The sequence below is a fragment of the Mustela nivalis genome (assembly GCF_964662115.1).
Source record: "Mustela nivalis genome assembly, chromosome: X".
Classification (NCBI taxonomy): domain Eukaryota; kingdom Metazoa; phylum Chordata; class Mammalia; order Carnivora; family Mustelidae; genus Mustela; species Mustela nivalis.
Genome location: NC_139040.1, coordinates 15,132,774 through 15,148,592, shown reverse-complemented (window position 1 = coordinate 15,148,592; position 15,819 = coordinate 15,132,774). Strand labels below are relative to the sequence as shown.

Here is a 15,819-nt window from a genome sequence, read left to right as displayed (position 1 = left end):
TGCCCATTGCCAGGCTGAGTGGACCTGATGAAGATGTTTGAGCTTCACCGGTCTTTTTCTGGTTTCAGAGGTAAGAGAGAATAGTCTGAAGAGCGTGATTAAGGAGCGGTTACCATGACAATCACGTTTCAGAGAATTTAGAGGAGACAATGAATCTGTGGGGCTCATCCGTTGTGATTGATTCAACTGGTCTTTTCGGTTCATTCCAACAGCTGCTGGCTCTGGATTTTATTTTTTCCACGTAATTCACCCAATTGATGGGTGATTTGGGGACCGCTGAAGCTTGGCTGCCGGTAGTGACAGGGTCACCCCTGGCTGTGACCGCGACAGACTGTTGTTAAACCCGCAGGAGAATGCTTACGTATGTTAAATGTCACCTGGATAAACCTGCTGGCTCCTTCTGGAATCCTGTGAATGGTGAAATGAGCACTTATTAATGCTGTCAGGGTGGGATGAGACGAACATGGTTTTTTTTTTAAAGCATGACTAACCCTGGATTGTTTGGGTTTGACTTCGCTGTCATCAACGTTTTACCCAGTATGTTTGGCTGCCATTGGGTTTTTATTCTTTGACTTGTGCACAGTCGTCAGTACAGTCCGTGTCGTGTGTGTCCAGAGGCGCGGTTACACACCGCACATCGGGAAGGGTACATGGCTCCCACCTGCCCCAAGTGTCTCATCCTCCCCAGCGGGACCACAGCAGCACAGAGAAGGGAAGGGGAGGCGCAGAGGCTGGTCGTTATTATCTCCCTGCATGTTGTTCCTGTCCTTGGTGGTCTAGCACTTGACGGGGGGAAGCATGAGCTGTGGCACGGCCGACTTGGGGGGTGGGGGGGCCCCAAGGTGGACCCCAGTGTGAGAGCCCCGCCTGCCCAGCCTTTGGGCCTTTCTCTCTCCTGCCCTCTGGAGGGTGTGTGGGAACATGGCAGGCAAAGACTCCCTGTGGGAAGTCAGTCTTTTGTTGCCCCCCCCCCAACCCCGCATCCAGCCTCTCCAAGCCTGAACTTGTAGAGATGGGGAGCAGACCAAGGAGGCAGGAAATGTACTGGCAGGGTGGGAGGAAGTTTTTCCAGTTCTTTAAGCCCAGAACCCATTCCCTCAAGTGGAGCCCCGTGTATATGGAATCCCAGTTCCAGGAGCAATCCATTCCACAAGGGGGGAGTAAGATGAAATAGGTCATTAATGCTTGTGTGTGATGGGTTTGGGTTTGAAGTTTACGTTGGGCTGAATCTGAGCAGGGGCGTAGGTGGTGCCAAGTGCTTATGGCAGTGCAGGAAATCGTTACCCGAGTTTGATAACATTTTTACTGTGCACCTGCTATCCTGGGGGTGATCTGGGCCCCTCTCCTATTCGGTGAGGCACTGGCAGGGGCTTCCCATGTCTGGCCCTCCTGCCAGACAGCCGCTCTGTGAGGCGGCTCCCCATTGTGAGGCTCAGAGGGGTTTATACAGCGGCCGTGAGGCCGGGCGGGTGTTTGGGCCCAGGCAGTCTGACTCCAGCACCCTTGTGTGAACAGCTGTGCCATGCGGCATTCGCACCCCAGTTGCTTGAAAGGGTGTGGCACCTTCTAGAAACCGTGAGTTCCGTGTGAATGGGTTGTGGGTAGTGGGAAAGGAGACTGGCTGAAGCCTTTTGGTATATGTTTTTGTGCCCTGCTAAGTACCGTCAGGAAAGAAAGGTGGGGTTTCCGGCCCTGCCTCCGAGACAGACCCTGCAGGTTCTGTAGTACCGAGGAGACACAACATGGAACGAGTCGTGCGTATTCGTATGTAGCTCCAGGTAAACAGACGTGGGAAGAGGACTAGAAGGTATTTGAAGTCAGTCACTTTCAGACGTGTGCTTTTGAATGCTAGAGACTTGTTCTGGTCGCTGGTGCATATGGCCTTCCTCTGGGCTTTTGATCTGGCAGACAAGAACCTGTCCCTGTGGTCAGCATCCTTGTCCGTCTGGAGTTGGGTGTAGTTGTCTTCAGCATGACAGTTGTCTTTAAGATCCCTACACAGATGAACCCGTCGGCCTGTTGGACTAACTGGGCCAGCTACTTCTTTTCCAGTATGCGAACCCTTTTAAAACTCTCTAACCCCTGCTTGTTTGGTGAGCAGCCCAAGGAAACGTTGGTTGGGGGGCAGGATGTGGGCGTTCACGACCCTGGTTATAATCCACGGTCTATGTTCGATATTTTTTTAAAGGATTTTATTTATTTATTTGACAGAGAGAGAGAGAGAGAGCAAGAGAGAGGGAACACAAGCAGGGGGAGTGGAAGAGGGAGAAGCAGGCTTCCCACTGAGCAGGGGAGCCTGATGCCGGCCTTGATCCCAGGACCTTGGGATCATGACCTGAGCCGAAGGCAAATGCTTAAGGACTGAGCCACTCAGGCGCCCCTCCATAATACTTATTCAGGGGAAAAAAATACTTATTTATTTATTTTAGACAGGTAGGGCAGGGGGAGGAGCAGAGGGGGAGAGAGTCCCCCGTGTCAGGCCCCCCGGATCTTGATCGCACTACCCATAAGCAGAAACCAAGAGGCAGAGGCTTAGTGCACTGTGCACCACCGGACACGGCTCCATAGATCCCATAGATCCCGGGCATGGAGATGGAGCAGGGAACAGAACAGAGGGGCCCTCCCTTCAGGGAGCCATCTTTTCCTCGGGTCTCATTTGCTCATGTCCCTTTCACAGTTGCTTTAAAAGTGCTCTTGGGCTGGGTTTCAGGATTTCATGCACCTCTTTTCTCCTTAGCCCCAGCCAGCCCTTCTGAATTGAGGGGAGGGAGCATCGAGGTGCCTCTGAGGAGGCGTCAAGGGCTTGGGCGCAGCATATCAGGGGACTGTCTTTGCTTGGATGACAGGAAGAACACAGGGCACACCTGTTTGCTAGCGATGCGAGCCCTCCACCCCCCCCCACCCCAGGCAGGGATGAGCCCCCTTGTCAGCCCGCATCCTAATGTCCTAATGCCGCTGTTGATTGGAGATAACTTCGGTGGTCACGCGGCCCCTTGTCTCCATGGCAACACCTCTAAATATTCCTCTGGTGACTTGTGCTCTACATTCTGCCTGGATCGTATCCCTCCTGTGGCAAAATATTCTAAAGATGTTAAGGGGGGGGGGGTAAGGCTCAACTAATAAATCTATTCTAAACGACTGAGTCATTTGTTTTGATTACCCGGGTGATTGCCAAATGTTAATTTAAAACTGAAATAGGCCATGAGCTCACTGTGCTAACAAAGCTGAGTGTTTGAGTTAATGCAGCCTGATAATGAGGGGGCCAGATCCGCCCGCTGGTGCGAATGTTATGCGATAAACAGACAGTGGGGAAATATGCGGAACATCTTGGCAGTTTAACTTTGAGGGTTGTAAATACAAAGTAGAAGGTGTTACTGTGAGCCATTTCGAAGGAAGTAGACTTTGGGGTATTTTTTGGGTTTTTATTGTGGGTTTTTTGTTTTTTTTTTTTTTTTAGATTCTCTTAACTTTTCTGAAAAGGTAACTTCGCATCTTGCTTCACATTTTTTTCCTGACTCAGGCACTTTGGAAGTTGTCATCCACTGTGTTCCGCCCTTGCTGACACATCCCAGTCTCCTCGTGTCCAGTGCAAGGTAAGTTTTACCGATGGCCACAAATTCAAACACTGATTTTCAGTCTTCCAATAGGTGATATTGGGGTCAACACTGTTTAAAAAAAAAAAAAAAAAAAAGCTTTATTTGTATAGTAGATTGAAGAGGATTCATTTTAATTGATCCGACCAGTATCCCTACTTATCCTAAATATTAGCTCTGGGGAATGTCTTTTCAAGGGGGAGAAAAAAAATCTCACTTGCTTTTAATTTGGGGCCATGAAAAGTGATTGTGCCAGGTACAACGGAAGTGTTAGAAGAGCTGCCCGGGAACCCCGAGGCGCTCATGTCCCAACGTGGACAGTAGGGAGCAGGAAAGCTCCGCAAAGCAGCGGTGGCATCGAGGGAGGGGCTTGGTGCCCAGGCGACCTCGTCGGAGGGTCAGGCTGACTCAGTCAGCCGTCCTGGGTGCAGCGAGCCAAGGTGTGCGCTGCTGGCCTTGCAGGATCTGGGGTAGGAGTGCCCGAGGGGGCTTCCAAGGGGTTACATCGGCAGGGGCCAGCGCGCTGTTTGCGGATGGGAACCGAAGTTCAGAGCACGGCCGCATGGGTGTGAAGGGCCAGATTGGGCAACCGTTCGTCTCATTAGCACACATCCTCGGTTGGCTTCCTTTAGTCCTGTGGCCAAAACGTCCCAGTCCTCTGGGACGACTCCGTGGCTCAGGGCTCTCCCGGAAAGTCGGCCTAGTCACCTTTGCACATCTCAGAGATGGCTCATCCAGGTCCAGAGTCAGGGGCCCCCGGCTTTGTGCTTTCCGGGCCCCAGCCTTCTCCCGCCCCCCACGTTTGTGGGAGAGGAGCTGACATGTGCCGGCCCCAGACTACTCAGGACTCTCACATGCAGTGTGTGCCGTTGCTTTCAGTGAGGGTAGAGGCTCGCAAGCTGGCCCTCGCTGTTTCCTTGACACCCACTTGCTGGAGAATTCTTCACACGTTTTGAAATCTATATATTCACACCTTAAAGAATAAAAAAAAAAAAGTAGGACAGATTTTTAGGACTGTTGAATGCGAGGTTTGTCAGTTTTTTCAGTTACATGGAAGCGGGAACATCTTCCCGGGGCCCGGGGCTTCCACCTGGCCACACACCAAAGCATCTGCAGCTTCTTGGCCACCCGCGCTCGATTCTCCCCTCCGAGGGTCCCAACCCTGCCGTGGCTGCCATCTGTAGCCTTTACCTAGAAGGGTGGTTTTCAAACTTTGTTTTTTCTAATGATAGAAACCTGTCTTCAAATGAAATCTTAGGTCCCTCCACCCTGCCCCAGAGAACACCAGAGCAGAACCATGACTCCCAGTGTCCTCTGAGGACCCTGAGGGCAGCTGGAAGCCCGGTGCCCTCTGGCTGAGGAGCGGAGGCTGCCGCACTGGGGCCACTTCCGTGGAAAGTGTGTATTCTGGGAGGGAAACATTTTCACTGGAGGCTTTTGAGTACGTACTCAGAGTGGTCTTGTGATATTAAACCACCCCGGCGGCATCTTTAATTTCACCAAAGCTCAGCATCTGTGGGTTTCCTTCTAGAGCAGTGAGTTTAACAGGCGGCGTCATGGAGTCTGTCGAATGCGGTTTCCCCACGGCGGGAATCTACAGGCTTGAAGGGAAGCAGCACAGCGGCCCCCGCGCTGCTTGCTGTAACTTGCTTCATCCTGGTGGATTCATTCCTTCAGCCCTACTGTGTACGAGGCCAAGCGTGTAGGCACGGGCCAAGGACAGTAGTACTACATTTTGGTCTGGTGCTCCCCAAGTGTAGGCCATCCCTGGATGCTTTTCCTGCCTGCAGATGGGGAAGCTGACAGTTGGTTTTCCTTTTTAATTCAATTGCCCAGTATCGTGTAGGCCCGGGTAGGTTCAGGGGCGCAGTTCAACGTGCCTGTTGCCGGTGTGCTCTCTGGGGCTGTGATTTATGCCGCCTTGGGTGAGACACATGCAGATAGTGAAGTATGTAAGCCTAATGCTGGGGGAGCAGCCCTGCCTGGAACCCACATGCCCTAAAATGGAAACAAATGTAAATCGTGTATTTCACACTCTGTTGTTTAAGGTTGCTCGAAACAATTGAACAGTTTAGGAAAATGGACTTTGCACTTTTCATATGAGGATATTTTGGTTTTTAGATAATAATGAATCCCAACTTATGTTTAAAGATTTTATTGATTTATCAGAGAGAGAGAGGGGGGAGAGCGAGCACAGGCAGACAGAATGGCAGGCAGAGGCAGAGGGAGAAGCAGGCTCCCTGCCGAGCAAGGAGCCCGATGTGGGACTCGATCCCAGGACGCTGGGATCATGACCTGAGCCGAAGGCAGCTGCTTAACCAACTGAGCCACCCAGGCGTCCCCCAACTTATGTTTAATACGCTATTTGTCATTTGACCCCCTTTTAATTATGAAATTACTTGGAACAAAAACTTCAACCCAACATAACTCTTTTTTTCTTTCTTTTAAACTTTGTATTTATTTGTTTGTTCACCGATTCATTCATTCATTTGTTCACTGAAGTCCTTTCTACACCCAGCATGGGGCTTGAACTCACAACCACGAAATCAGCAATCTTATATTCCTCTGACTGAGCTGGCCAGGTGCTCCGAACCCACCATAATTCTTAACACACCCATGAGCTGGGTATTTTTTTTTAAGATTTTTTTTAAATTTATTTGACAGAGAGAGACATCAAGAGAGGGAATACAAGCCGGGGGAGTGGGAGAAGGGGAAGCAGGCTCCCCGCCAAGCAGGGAGCCCAGTGCAGGGCTCCATCCCAGGACCCTAGGATCATGACTTGAGCCGAAGGCAGACGTTTAACGATTGAGCCACCCAGGCACCCTTGAGCTGTGTATTCTATGTATTTGTTTCTGTTGTAGTGACAATGTTGTTAATGAATTAAACATGTATTTCACATCTAGGAAATATTTGTATCACTGACATATGGTCACTTTCATTATTGATTTATTTGGCAGTTAGTAATATTCACAAAACAAAAATTTAAAGTATAGTAGTCATAGTGATTTGGTTTGTACCATTTATATTGATGTGACCTCTCTTCTTGGTGCCCTGGCAAGTAAGCATGAAAACCAGCACAGATGGGTTCACAAGCTTAAGGAATTTGGAAATCGTCAGTCTAGAGCCAAGGTCTCAAACTGGTGGGCTGAATCTGGCACACAGAGGTGTTCTTTTTAAAATTTTAAGTGAATTGCCAGCATTTAAAAATTGAGAGATTGCACATGTTTTAAAGACTCAGACTTCCAGCTTCTTTTGAAATATCAGAAGATCTGGCCACATGGAGCCTGCATTCCTGTTGGGCAACAGCCGGCTGAGGAGCCGAGTAGTTGCTGTGTCTTCAGGTGGAAGGTAGGCTCCGAAGTTTGCCAGAGCCTCTGCCACTCTCTCAACCTCCCCGTCGCCAGGGACAGGCGTTGGTGGCTGTTATCGGAGTGTTTTACTCATTTTGAAGAGCTGCTTGGCTCTTAGAGGCGTGTGAGTTTTCAGCCTCCGGTTTAGATGAAGTTGAGGTTCCAGATGGAGAGCCATCCTTTCTCTCAAAGTATTAGCTTTTAATTTTCAGGTACATGAGGTTGGGTGGTACACATTTTAGCTTAAGAGACTGCATTGAAAGGGTTGAGGGTCAGGCACCTGGCTGGTTCAGTCAGTAGAACCTGCCACTCTTATCCTGGGTGGGGTTGTGAGTCCGAGCCCCACATTGGGTGTAGAGATTGGTTCCACCAAAAGAGTTTAGGGTAAACATTTGAGGAGAGAGCTACCTCCTCATGGTATCTGATTGAGCATCAACAGAGTTTGGGGGATTCCTGTGCTCTTTCCCCCAGCTTTTCTCAAACTTTCATACTTGGATTCTAACACAGGAAGTCTGGGAGAAGGACCTGAGATTTCCCAGTTCCAGTAAACACTGGATTGTACCACTGGCTAGTCCGAGGACGCATGCCCCTTGGACCAGCAAGGGGACTCAACCCTAAAGAAATCCTAAGGAAAAGCTCATGCAGTGATGTTTCTTTTCTTTCTTTTTTATTAAGATTTTATTTATTTATTTGACAGAGAGAGCGAGTGAGCGAGCATGCGCACGGCAGGGGGAGCAGCAGACAGAGGGAGAGGGAGAAGCCAGTTCACTGAGCAGAGAGCCCAATGTGAGGCTCGATCCCAGGACCCCGGGATCATGACCTGAGCTGAAGGCAGATGCCCAGCCAACTGAGCCACCCAGATGCCCCTCACGTAGTGACGTTTCTATGTATATTTTTCTTTGGCCCAAGAAAGAGAGGAGATCTTGGACAGGCTGTTTGTGGTTGATTCTTCATAGGTAAACCTGAGTTCACTTCTAGTTCTCTTCTAGTTTAGTCCACCAGTAGGGTAAGTTTAGAAAGTCAGCTATTTTTTTTTAAAAGATTTATTTATTTGAGGAGGGGGGTGAGGTGGGTTGGGGCAGAAGAAGAGGGAGAGAGAGAATCCCAAGCAGACTCCTTGGTGAATGTGGAGCCCGACCCCAGGCTCTGTCTCACAACTCTGAGATCATGACCCGAGCTGAAATTAAGAGCTGTATACCCAACCAACTGAGCCAACCAGGCACCCCAGAAGTCAGTTTTTTAATATAGCCATATAAAAGATAATATTTTTATTTTAAAACATGCTTTAAGTATCTACAGTAAAATAGCTACATGTGTTAAAGCTCAAGAATAGTGAAGTAGGAATTGGAATTGTGAATTTTGTAGGAGAATAGATTTATGAGACGCTTAGAAAACTTGTAAATAAGACCACAGAAAATAGGACAGTTACCGAGTCCCTGGATAAATGTTAGCCTTGTAAGCTATATAGTGAGAGTGGTAGTCAGAAAGGAAGAGTATCAACAGGCTCAAATACATAAAATTTTCTGAGAGTAGATCTTCAGTGTTGTTAAGCACCCACACAAGAAACAGGAACTCTGGGGTGGCGGATATGTTAAGTAACTTGGCAGTGGTAATCAGTTCGCAGCATAAGCCCATGTCAGGTCATCATGCTCTCTACCTGCAGCGTGTATATTTCTTGTTAATTAAACCTCAGGAAAGCTAGGAAAAACTCAGGAAAGGAAAATACCAGGAGAAGAGTGTGGTGCCTTTGGTAAGATAGTTAATTTCCATATCACGCACAGAATGTGCCGAGATAGTGCTGCCTGATGGTAGGTGCTCCCTAACCGCTGGCTGAGTGAATTCTGCAGCTAGGTACAATGGTAGATACTCCCTAACCACCGGCTGAATGAATTCTGCTACTAGGTACGATGGTAGGTGTTCCCGAACCAGCAGCTGATTGAATTTTCCAGGTAGGTGGGATGGTAGGTGTTCTGTAACCTCCAGGTGAATGAATTCTGCAGCTAGGTACAGTGGTAGGTACTGCCTAACTGCTGTTTGAGTGAATTCTGTAGCGAGGTAGAAGGGTGAGAAATGCACCGTTATCTCGCAGAGCAAATAAAGGCCTGCAGAAACGTTCAGCCTCTTTGGTGTGCAAAGGTAAAGCATATTCAAACATCTCGAAGATATATTTTTCACCTATTAAGTCAACAGAAACAAAAGGAAAACCTAGTGCTCATACAGTTGGTTGCCTCGAAACTGAGAAACACTGCTGGTGGTGCTGGAAGCTGGTAATAAGCCTTCTGGCACATGATTTGGCAGTTTGTGGCCAAGGTCCCAAAGTTTGGTACCCTTGGTCCTGTGATCCTATGCTGGGAACTGTGTTCTAAGAAACACGTTGTTCTAAGAAGAGAATGAAGGTATTTATCACAGGTATTCTCATGGACAAAAAGAAAGGATTTACATGTCCAACATTAGAGAATTGGTTTAAGGACTCTAGAAGGAGTCTTGGTTAAGCCATTAGGATACAGCTGTGCGGTGGAATTCCACGAATCGGCCTGAGATGATCATCTTGAGGCATACAGAGCTGTATGGAAGGACTGTACAACACGGCCTTCCTAAAACACGCCATGCACATCTGTCTGTGTGCTGTGATGACAGCCTGGTAAAGAGCCACGTGCATGTGGACAAGAGCGAGAGGGATCACGTCGTTTGAGGTTTTCTCCATATTACTGTCTGCGGTTTGTACGTTGTACCGCAGGTCTACGGCCCGCCTCGAGGTCGAGCTTCCCCAGCTTTCACCTCCTCCACTGGTGTCACAAGCTGTTGGTGTTGAGTAAATACCTGTGAGACTACGAGATCTGGTGGGGACTCCTGCCTAGAGCCTAGGCCTGGGGTTCTGAGGATAGAGTTCCTACTTGCTGCTTTGTTCCATCATCCTCCACTCTCGGTTTTCTTCCCTTTTCCTTCTCTTTCCCCATTTTTCTTCTGTTTTCTGTGGTTGGTAGAGAGGCATCTTGGTGACCTACGTGGTCGAGTATAAATCTTTGTCTCCGAGCTTTCTCTTCCCGGGTAGCAGTGCCAGGGCGCAAATCTCGCTGTCTGAAGGCTTCGGGTGCCCATAAGTAGAGCATCAGTGGGGCCGCAATGCAAGGACTATACCTGGTTCCTCTTCTGGTGGCCTTGAGCTAAGTGACAGAGTCCCCTCTGCCGTCCTGAGCCTCTGTACAGCGCCCCCTACCCAGCTGGGTTCCCTGTGTCAGATCGACTTGTTTCCCTGCTGGAAGTGTACTCTTCTCCTTTAATTAGGTCAGTTACTTCATGTCTGTTTTTCTTTTCTGACATGGTTTCCTCTGGCTTGAGCACCGCATATTTTCCCCATATGTCATTGCCTCTAGAGCTTCATGTTGCAATCGTTGTTCAAGGGGAACAGAGAGCACATTACTCGGGGGGGGGGGGGTGGGCGGGTAGCTCTTGACTCTTTGCCTGCCCTTTGCCTGCATGAGCGTTCCTATTGCTTTTGGGCCCAGTTCTGTTTGGTTTTGTAGTCTTCCTCGTCCGTTATGTTTGGACTGAGAGATGCTTAAGTAAAAATAATGGTAAGTCAGAGATCTGTCTGGCAAAGGTGCAGCCCATTTGTTAAGGTTACTGGTTTATTTATCTCCCCTGTCTCTATGGTGACTAAGTCCAGTGCTGAGATTTAATGGACTTAATTTTGACCTCTTGTACACGGCCTAGCTTTCCCAGCCTCTGATGTAGAAGGAGTTCATTTTCCCTGGGGGAGGGATACTACCTCACTTAGAGGAAGGGTCCTCACAGGTCTCTTGAAAAGTGGGATCTCCAGAGTCTTGGACTCTTGGGCCGTCTTCAGAGTTTGTGTAGCACTTGTAAAGAAATGAGAAATCTTCTACAGAAACGTGCACATGCACACAACATTAGTGATAGCCCCAGGAAACCATTTTCTTTTCAGTGAAATAAAGTACTATATAGATAATGTGAAGGAACAGTCCATAAGAACTTTCTATAAGAGAACCATTTGTAAGAAAAGTTAAGTCAATGGGAAGGAACGTTGATTGGACGTTACGCATTTCTTTATTTTTAAAACATATCTTCTTTATCTATTATAGGATTATAAATTCATATGCATGTACATGTTTAAACCACATTTCAGACTTTAAGCATATTGAACTGAGGCATGGAGGTCCATAATAAAGGTTGGGTTGGACAAGGATTCCCATGGAAGAAGCTAGATTTGTACACTGCAATTTAAGTCTAGTGTATCCACTTGATGTAAAACAAAGGCCTGGGAAGTCTGACCTCCAAGGTAGCTCATGTCAAGCCATCTTGGACTAAAGTTGGTTCAGACTGTTAAAATTTTGCATCATCTCCCATACGATGCTTTGAGACTTTGAAGGATACTCCCGTTTTAGGAAGTTTAATGATTTATCCATAATCACATCAGAGTTCTTTCCTTTATATAAGGCTTGTATATACTGTGTTAGTCTTTTCGTGGAGAATTTACCTGTTTGCAGGTCCTTATATCTTTTCTAGGAGCAAATTCATATATGCAAGTTCTCTTTTAAACCATAGCAAAGGAGCCCATCCATGACTAACATGCATGGCGTGAAGGCCAAGGCAGGAGGTGACATAAGTGTGTTGCATCCTTATTCCACAGTGAAATATTAGGGATTAGATATGTCATCAAATTCAGTCCAGGTCGAGTAGGAACTTGTGAATATTTAATGTTTTATTAAGACTTTTTAACATCGTAAAACTCCATGGATGTGGAAGTTGTTTTAAGACTTTTCTCCATCATCAACTCGTCTATTAATAGGACAAAGTCTTGAGAAGCCAACAACAGATGCTCGCCTGTAAAGAGATCCATAATTGGGAGATGAATGTTGGATAGTCACTTAAGTCCTAGGTTTGAAACTTCTCAGATTAAGGTCACACACAGCTAAATCATGTACATTTTATCGTGGTCAGTACAATAAGCCCAGCTGAGGTCAGAGCTTTCGCAGACCTCAAACCCTGAAGGCTGAAGCCCTTGACAGTGCTTTTGAAAAAGAGTAGCACTTTTTATCCTCCTTATTGTCATTGTCACCATCATGCTTATCCTGTCAGCCTTACGTGAAAGCCCGGCGTGGAGAACCGTGCTAATGCTAGTCCTAATTTATTATAATTTGAGTATTTCCATTTTGTTGAAACAGCTCTAGGAATCAGATCAATGTAACTAAAAAGGATGAAATATTCAAAAATTTATGTAGAACAGCCGCCTCCCTCTCTTGTGCCATCCGCCAGATGAGCTCCGTCCTTCCTTATCCCGTGTCTTCCACAGGGGTAGCCGGGTAGCTGGTGAACAGTCAGTTTCGTAACATGTCCTCACCTAAGATATCAAGCAGCAGTCCTAAGGGAGTTTGGTGAAAATCTGTGGTCTTCCTCTCCAACCATGTCATGTGTGTATACGATAGGACCATTTTTATACATTCTTCAGGGCTACGAATTAGTCATTTACATAAGATATACCAAGTGTTTCTATTCCAGAGCCAGTGGTGCTTTTTTTTTTTTTTTTTTTTTTAAGTTTAACATTTGCTAGTGGTGCTTTTTCTGTGGATTCTATGATGGGTTTGTGTACACAGTTGTCAGTGTCCTTGTGGTAGGGGATTCATAATCGATAGTGCCTTCTGCTCACGGAAGTGGTTCATACGCTCACGGAATGGAGAAAGTGAGTTCCCCTCTTGGCATTGGACTCACAAGACAGGTTTGAACCCGGAGACAACCCAGTGTGTTCCGTTATTTTAACCCTTCCTTCGTGTTCCCAGCTGTGTCCTCCATATCCCCAGTCCTTACGGATTTTACACAGGACCTTGCCCAGCTCCTTTGGTCCTCTCCTGGGTGTTCCCTTTTTGGCACTGGGACAATCGAAGGCCCAAAGGGAGTTAGGGATTTGCTTGGGGCTGCCGTCTCTGAACTACGTTCCACTTTCTGGGGTTTTTGTCACCTGCGGTCAGCCATGACCTGGAAGCAGGTGATCCTCCTCCTGACGTGGTATCAGAATATCAGAAGTAGCCTGATGCCACATCAGGGTGCCTCCGTCCTTCTCCTCACTTTGTCTCATCACGGAGGCATTTTCCTTCCCACCAGCACCACATGGAGGAAGAGCATGCCACGATAAGATACTGCGAGAGGGACCACGTTCGCATAACCTTTATGACGGTATATCATTCTCATCGGTCGATTTTATTATTAGTTTTTGGCATTCATCTCTTATTGTGCTTAATTTACAAATGAAACTTGACCATCGGTATGTATTCAGGAAAAAACAGTCCATGTCGGGACCAGTACTGTCTGTGGCTTCAGGCATCCATGGAGGGTCATGGAACAGATCCTCTGCAGGTGAGCGGGCGCCCCTGTCCTCCCCCCAGGAAACTGGAAGTACTGTTTTCTCTGATACCCTCCATGTCAGCTCTGACTCAGTGCTAAAGGCTTTGCAGGCAGTCACTAGAGAACCCGTTAATTGAATGAAGGGCATTTTATGAATTAGAAACCCTACAGAGCATTACCATGTTATTACTGAGGACCGCCCCAGGATCGTTGTTTGACTCCCCGTTCCTCTAATACCAGCCATCACGGGAGCATGTTCTCGAATAGAAGAGTCTCTCCTACCTCACTGTGGCAGGGCGTCATTGGTTTCCAACCTTTTATCATGCAGTTTTTCAAATAGGCAGGAAAGTTGAAGCTATATAGGAAATGTTCATATGCGCACCCCCCGGATTCTATGATTAAGCATTTCACTGTGTTCACGGTTTCATCTATGTATCCATCCATGTGTTAGGCTGCCTTCGTTTCTGGAGGCATTTCAGCATAAACCGCCAGCACTCTTATACTCCACCCCCAAACACTTCAGCATGCATGTCGTTATGTGGTTTCAGCCTTGACCTTAGGGCTGCTTTCAGATATGTAAGGTCCTGGCACTTGTTGGGGCAGTGGCTAAGAAGAGACGGTAAGTCGAATGTGAAATAAGCTCCCTTTTCAGACGTGGGGGTTTTTGTTTGTTGTCTAAGTACAGCAAGCACACCGACCTGTACATGCCACTGCCCCCTCTCCCCACCCGCGGCATGGTCACATGATTTGTATTATTGAGACTTGGAACGCCAGCTGAGGATGTAGAGTTTGAGGGTCTCGTTTCTATGAGGAAAACTGGAGAATTAGGGTCGAGGCTAGTGGGGCAGAAGGTTCGAGGTAGGTCTGACAAGGGATGGGGAAGGAGGTTCAGAAGCAGTGCACTACCTCTCATACTGTCTGGGGAAGGCTCAGTGGCCATGGGTCTCATAAACGCTAACAGTACGCGTATAGTGTCCTTCCGTTCTTTCCCCCCCCCCCAAGATTTTATTATTAAGTCATCTCCGTGCCCAATGTGGGGCTCAAACTCATAACCCGAGATCAAGAGTCACGCACTCTAGCGATTGAGCCTGCCAGGTACCTCATGGGTCCCTCCATTCCAGTGATTTTCCCATTACATTCCGTGGAACCCTAGAATTCATAGAAATGTGGCAGAGGTTTCACCAACGTTGAAATTAGACTTTTCAAAGTGTACTGAACTATTAAAAAAAACTGACAATGGGTGCCTGGTGCCTCAGTGGGTTAAGCCTCTGCCTTTAGCTCAGGTCATGATCTCAGGGTCCTGGGATCGAGTCCCACGTCGGGCTCCCTGCTCAGCGGGAAGCCTTCTTCCTCCCCTCTCTCTTTGCCTGCCTCTCTGCCTACTTGTGATCTCTCTCTCTCTCTCTCTCTCTCTGTCAAATAAGTAAATAAAATCTTTTTTAAAAATTAAAAAATAAAAATTAAAAAACTGACAAAAAGCAGCAGACCTCTTCAGCACCACATCAGCGGTGTTTTATATTAAATTTTAACATACTGGGGAACACTTACCAGTTGACTTGAAAATAAGTAAAGGTTATTCATGTCAACTTAAAATAAAATTTTGGTTAACACCTATCTGTCATCCATCAAAGCCAGGGTAATATTTCTGTTACGGGAATAAAGACAAAAGGTCTTCAGCAAGAGCATTGCACTAAAGCCCTGGTGTTAAGGCCTTGGCCTAAGAAAGCTGAAGTTACAGTTTGGTTTCTAGTTACCATGAGCGCTTAGCCATCTGTTATATTTAGATTTTTTTTTTCTAGTACCTTTAGGAATCTGGAAAGTGGTAAGTATATACTTTTAGCTTGAAATGGCCATAAAAGGGGGAAAGGTAGTTAAGAAGCCAGAGGCTGGCTCCTGTCTCATTCCTCAGATGGGGCCGAGTAAATGGATCAGAGAACCTTCTAAAAGGTCTCTCTCTTGGCCCATAGCTCAGACTGCTCAACCTAAGTCCGCAGTGTTGCAGTTCCCAGTGAGATTTTTCAGGGCTTCTTGGATTATGCCCGAAAAGCTTTCTGGTGGCTTTGGCAGGTTTCTTTGAGCTGGAGGCGGTGGTACTCACCGTCCCTTCGTTCCAGACCGTACCACGTTCTGTGCTTGTCGTCTAAAATGCATTTCCGAAGCCAGTACCCGCTTGTATGTGGCTGCAGTTGTGTTTTGAAATGTTTGCTTATGTAGACTTTATTCTCCCCTAACATCTTATGATGACTTTCCAAGCTGAAGTGACTTTGTGGTGCACACCTATGTACCCATCATCTAGGTCCACCATTAAGGTTTTGCTTTCTTCCGTCACCATTTCTACGCATCCCACTGTCTATCCATAAATTCACGCTCTCTTTGGATGCATTTCAAAGTAAATGCAGTAGATTTCGCCAGTTAAGGAGTTTTACGTATTTTACACCCTTGGAGTCTGGCTTTTTGAACACGTTTGTGTAACATGCATACATTGGCGTAGAGGCCCATGAAAGACATAAAAGAAA

The 15,819-nt window shown here is 47.2% G+C and overlaps 1 protein-coding gene across 5 annotated transcripts in view; it reads left to right on the top strand.

Moving 5' to 3' along the window:
* The window catches only part of FHL1 (four and a half LIM domains 1), a 62,398-nt gene that overhangs the window by 19,614 nt on the left and 26,965 nt on the right, over nt 1-15,819 (top strand). For 2 of the 5 annotated variants that reach the window (XM_082717635.1, XM_082717630.1), the window contains exon 2: nt 3,521-3,593. The exons of 2 other annotated variants lie outside the window; for them this stretch is intronic. The gene's annotated coding sequence lies outside the window, so the exon portion shown is untranslated. Of the gene's footprint in view, nt 1-1,556; nt 1,576-3,520; nt 3,594-15,819 lie in introns of those variants that run through there. One more of the 5 variants, XM_082717631.1, reaches the window with a different exon arrangement.